Source organism: Micromys minutus (assembly GCF_963924665.1).
Source record: "Micromys minutus genome assembly, chromosome: X".
NCBI classification, from domain to species: domain Eukaryota; kingdom Metazoa; phylum Chordata; class Mammalia; order Rodentia; family Muridae; genus Micromys; species Micromys minutus.
In genome coordinates, this window is record NC_137970.1 from 123,109,669 (window position 1) to 123,115,004 (window position 5,336).

General features: G+C 41.4%; 1 pseudogene across 1 annotated transcript; it reads right to left on the reverse strand.

The window, feature by feature from the left end:
- Window positions 1-535: 535 nt before the first annotated feature.
- Window positions 536-2,155, reverse strand: LOC308415244 (ETS-related transcription factor Elf-2-like; annotated as a pseudogene). The gene has a single exon. The product of its transcript is annotated as an ETS-related transcription factor Elf-2-like (transcript).
- Window positions 2,156-5,336: the final 3,181 nt, after the last annotated feature.

Below are 5,336 nucleotides of genomic sequence, written 5' to 3' on the forward strand. Positions count from 1 at the left end.
AACAAAACAAACAAAAGCACACTAGATTTCGCTATCCTATTTCTGAGGCTTTTGGATTCACTCAGTTCACATTCTAAAATACCTGTATTAGCAGAGTCTTCATATAGTATCAGTTAAGTTTGCACTGGACAAGCACAGTGCTAATTGCTGGTATGCATATAAAATGCATCAAAAATGCTATTTGTAACAATGACATTGCCCATCCCAATCTGCCCCACTGAAAACTATGTAACCTCTTACAGGTGTTAGTGTTCCAACTCTTAGTATAAGGTGAGATTGTAGTGAGCTGCTTGGTCCCTTCAGTCTTTTCTCTTATTGAGGCTTCAGTTGTTACTTTAAGAGGCAGTTTTCTGTCAGCATATCAAGTGTAGTTCACTTCCCACTGAAACATGGGGTAGGTGATTTATTTCCAGTAAGTCTGATTGCTTTCTTATATGCACAGTTGTTTGAAAGTCCTCCTCTGCTTTTCTTCATGACTTTCCTTGCAAATGTCAGTCAGTACAACACTAACAGTCTGAAGTCCCCGTGAGCTTGCTTATTTCTCACGTGTCACTAGCCCTTCAGTTTTCATAGTTATAGGAAGGGCGAGAGCAGAAAGTACACTGACAGCCACTATGTGGGTGACTTATTCCTGTCTGCCCCCTTTTCTTCTACTGGCTGTAAGGTTTTCACATCGAGTTCCTGCTTTTTGGCTTCTTCTGATTTAACCTCTGGCCCTTTTATGACGGCACTGATAACTCGAGGAGGAGTCTGTCCAGAAGCCTGCTGAGCAGGCATGGATAGTCTCATTACAGGTGTACCATGAGCTATTGAAACAGGGGTGAGCGCTCTCACAGCCAGTGGGGTTCCAACAATGTTAATGCTTCCTGACCCAGTCAGACTTGACTTTGTCTGCAGCTGACACTGTGCAAGCTGAGTAGCAGGGATGGTGATAATCTTGGCAGGCTGCATGGTGATTCTGTCTCCATTTTCAGTGGAGGCTGGCATCACAGTCGGGACCGTCTGGATGACTACTTTTGGAGAGCTGGCTGTCGCTGGACTGGTGCTGGTTATTAAAGGTGTGTCTGCATTTACTGACTGAATTGCCACAGTTGAAATCTTTTGACTCAGTGATGCCATTACCACAGGGACTTGCATTGTCACATGAACTGTCCTTGGAGCTGCTGTTGCTGACACAGGAGCTGTGGTGGTAGGAGACCAGGACGAAGCATCTTGAGCAGGGGAAGTGATGTTCACAACTCTAGCCACGCCCTTCTCTGCTCTGGAGCAGTTCATGGGAGATGAGTTTTTCCCACCTTGGATGGCAGTCGCTGCCTTCAGGAGACCTCTGTCCTTCAACTTTTGCAAGAATTTCCCTTTGGTAGTAGTATCTCAGAGCTGGCCCCATAGTTTCCTGGGTCATATCTGGTTTGTTCTTATGCTTTCCCCAGAGCTTTGAGACAGTCTTTGAGTCCACAGTTTGAATATGCCCTTTTCTCTCTGAGTCCATTTAATATGCCTGGGACACGTATTTTTATCTTGAAGCAGATCTAAAAGAAATTCCTACAGATATGTTGTGTTTGCTTTTTCTTCTCTGGCTTTCTTCTTGATTCCTAAACTCAGGAGACCCATTGGGAAATGGTGACTGGTGGGTTTTTGTTTATGGCTAACTTTTTTTTTCTTTTTCATTGGTTTGTGGCTGTCTGGTGAAGTAGGGATAAGCAAGGCGTCCATTGTTTCAGATTCTTCTGTTGACACCTCCACTATAGCCTATGTGATAACATCTGGCCTCGTCGCAGCATGGATAAACTCTGGAGTTAACATACAAAAATGACAAACACTCAGGCAGGTAGGACATTCCATATGAAGCAGGGCTTCAGCAGCTTCCGTGGTCTTATCCGTACAGTGTGCATTACTGCTGCGAACTGATGCTTCCACTGTTTCTGAATTCTCTATCTCAACTTCTTGTTCTTCTGCCACATCCTGCATCATGGGAGTCTCGTCGTCATACACCAGCACCTGGGCAGCGTAGCCCTGCTCTAACCTCACACTGGGGATGGGCCCCACCATCACTGCTGCAAATTCAAGGAGTGTGGCACCTCCCTCTTGATTTTTCTACTCCATTTCTGGAAAGCTCCAGAACAGAATCTCCACTGTCAATCTCTGTCAATGGCATTGCGTATTCTGGGAGGAAGTTTCAAATGCTATGAATCAATATAATTAAAGCTTAAATGATTGCCAGGGTTATACATTTCATTTTCATGTTTTAATTCAGTGGTTATGGACTAGACATCCAGAAGTCCAGTTTTGTAAGGACGATTAAGCAGAGGGTAGTTTGAATGTTAAGTAGTCTAAGCATCCTTCACTGTTCCACAACTCCCAAGAGCTAAGCTCTAAACCAGCAGTTCTCTGGAACTACTGCTCTCCCTCTACGTTGCCTTGTCCCTGTGTCCCTTGCTGTCAGAGCGGCCCACTGTTGGTCCAGCATCCTGAGAGAAGCCAAGGGGGTTCCCAGGCCCCAAGCAAACCACTCTGAACCACAGGACAAGAAAAAACCGTGCTGTACCCCCTGTGCACGCCACCCTACAGACACCCCCCCCAACTGCCAAAGCGATGGACCCTCAGATACATTCTTAAATATTTAAGTCTAGTTACTATACCTTGAGTAAGCTCTGGTCAACTGGCAATTGAAAACAGGATATCTTGGTAAAAACATATGTAGGTGTCTAATCAGGAGGGCTGTGGGGTCAGGAGACACAGAGCATACCTATAAGTATTAGGAATAAAAACTCCAGAGGAAAAAAAAGCTACTTATAGTGTGGAGAGGACTGTATATGGTCTGCAGTATAGGGAGGAGAGTCTACAGAGTAAATTGATACTACTTGGAAGTGAGATGTAATATTGGGGAGTTCTGTGGGATTATATATAGAAATCCATACCTAGAAACTCAGAGATGAAAGAACACAGATGATGATGACATTCCTCCAGGATGTAGAGAACCTAAGCACATCTGATTAGTAGGAGAGAAAGTAGAGGTTCTGGAGGGAAGGAACAGTCCTAGATGGGGTCATGGGGAAGGCAAGTCTAAGTAGAGTCAAGGAGGCCTTTGGGGCAGGAAGGAGCACACTTAATTTTGAATTTGAAATATTGTGTCTTTTCGAAAAGAATCACATGCATTTGGTAAGTTTAAGGTCCTTTTGGTTTTAATCTTATGTTACATAAAGATTATAAACATTTGTAGGTATATTCATTCATAATTTTAAGTACATTAAGGCAATTTGTCAATTGTGTTAAAAACCGAAGAGTACTGGTACAGAGATAGGCAGGTTGATAAATGGACTAGAATAGAAGATCCAGAAATGAGCCCTCACACATATGGTCACTTGATTTTTGACAAAGGAACCGTAAACATTCAATGGAAAAGGGACAGCCTATTCGACAAATGGGGCTGGTCCAACTGGCACTCAGCATGCAGAAGAATGAAAATAGGTCCTTTCTTATCTCCTTGTACAAAGCTCAAGTACAAGTGGATCAAAGATCTCCACATTAAACCAGGTATGCTGAAACTATTAGAAGAGAAAGTAGGAAAATCCTTAGAACACATAGGCACAGGGAAATTTTCCTGAACAGAACACCAATGGCTTATGCTCTAAGACCAAGGATGGAGAAATGGGACTTAATGAGATTGCAAAGTTGCTGTAAGGCTAAGGACACTGTCAAGAAAACAAAATGGCAGCCAACAGATTGGGAAAAGATCTTTACCAGCCCTGCATTTGATAGAGGTCTAATATCCAAGGTATACAAAGAACTCAAGAAGTTAGACTCCAGAAAATCAAATAATTCTATTTAAAAATGGGATACAGAGCTAAACAAAAAATTCTCAAATGAGGAATATTGAATCTCTGAGAAGCATCTAAGGAAGTGCTTGACATCCTTAGTCATCAGGGAAATGCAAATCAAAACAACCCTGAGATTCCACCTCACACTAGTCAGAATGGCTAGGATCAAAAACTCAGATGACAACAGATGCTGGTGAAGATGTGGAGAAATAGGAACACTTCTCCACTGTTGGTGGGCTTGTAAACTGGTATCAAGTTGGGTGGTTCCTCAGAAAATTGGACATAGTCCTACCTGAAGACCCAGTTATTCCACTTCTGGGCATATTCCCCAGAAATGCTCCAACATACAATATGGACACATGCACCACAATGTTCATAGCAGCCTTATTTATAATAGTCCAAAACCGGAAAAAAATCCAGATGTCCTTCAGTAGATGAATGGATACAAAAATTGTAGTATATTTACACAATGGAGTACTACACAGCTATTAGAAACAATGACTTTATGAAATTCCTAGGAAAATAGATGCATCTAGAGAATATCATCCTGAGTGAGGTAACCCAGTCACAAAAGAACAGACATAATATGCAGTCACTGGTAATTGGATACTAACTCCAGAAAGCTCTGAAAATTCCAGAAACAACTCACAGACCATATGAAGCCCACGATAAACAAAGGCCAAAAAGTGAAAGCCTCAGTCCTTCTTAGGAAAAAATAAGTGTATAGCACCCTCTCAGAGTGTAGTACACCTGGACCTTAAACCATTAATTATTCAAGAGCTAAGAATATAGCCTTGTGGCAAGTTTTGGTATTCAAGATCATTATGTTTAATCTATACTCACCAAGAAAACTCTGACTGTTTCCATGTTCTGTTCTGTTCTACATGTACTTTATGCTTATGGTAACTAGTGGGATTTCAATGCATGCTATCAAACCTCTAATTTAATTCCTAATTTAAGTACTGACAAAAATATTCATATAGTGTTAAGCCAAAATGCTTTTATAAATCTGTACATGTATCTCTCTTTTTTAAAATAAAGTTATAAGAAAAAGAGATAATTTGTAATAAAAAATGAATTGTGTATTAATTTGGCTTGTCCCATAGCCAGTATCTAGAATAGCTCTAATAGGTGAGATGACCTTTTGAAGACAACAGACCTAGAGATCAAGAACTAAGAAAGAAAAACTCCTCTACTAGGAAGCAGAAAATGTTCTGGAGTTAAAGTCATTTTTTTTTTCAGTTACATATAGACAATATTAACCACCTACTCATTCTTTTCTCTGTAGCCAAACAAAGGAAGGATAGAGGCTATGAGAAAAAGAGCAGAACTGATATGCAGGGATACGGGGCAGGGAGCAGGTCAGGCCTAGAGTAACTTTGTGCTGCAAGACACTGGATGGTAATTAGAACCTGGACTGTGGGGATGCTATCAATTCTTCTGTGTGGGTACAAGATACAGCCCTTCTAATGAAACATTGACAACATTAGCAAAAAAAAGTCTTTACTTTTTGCCCTG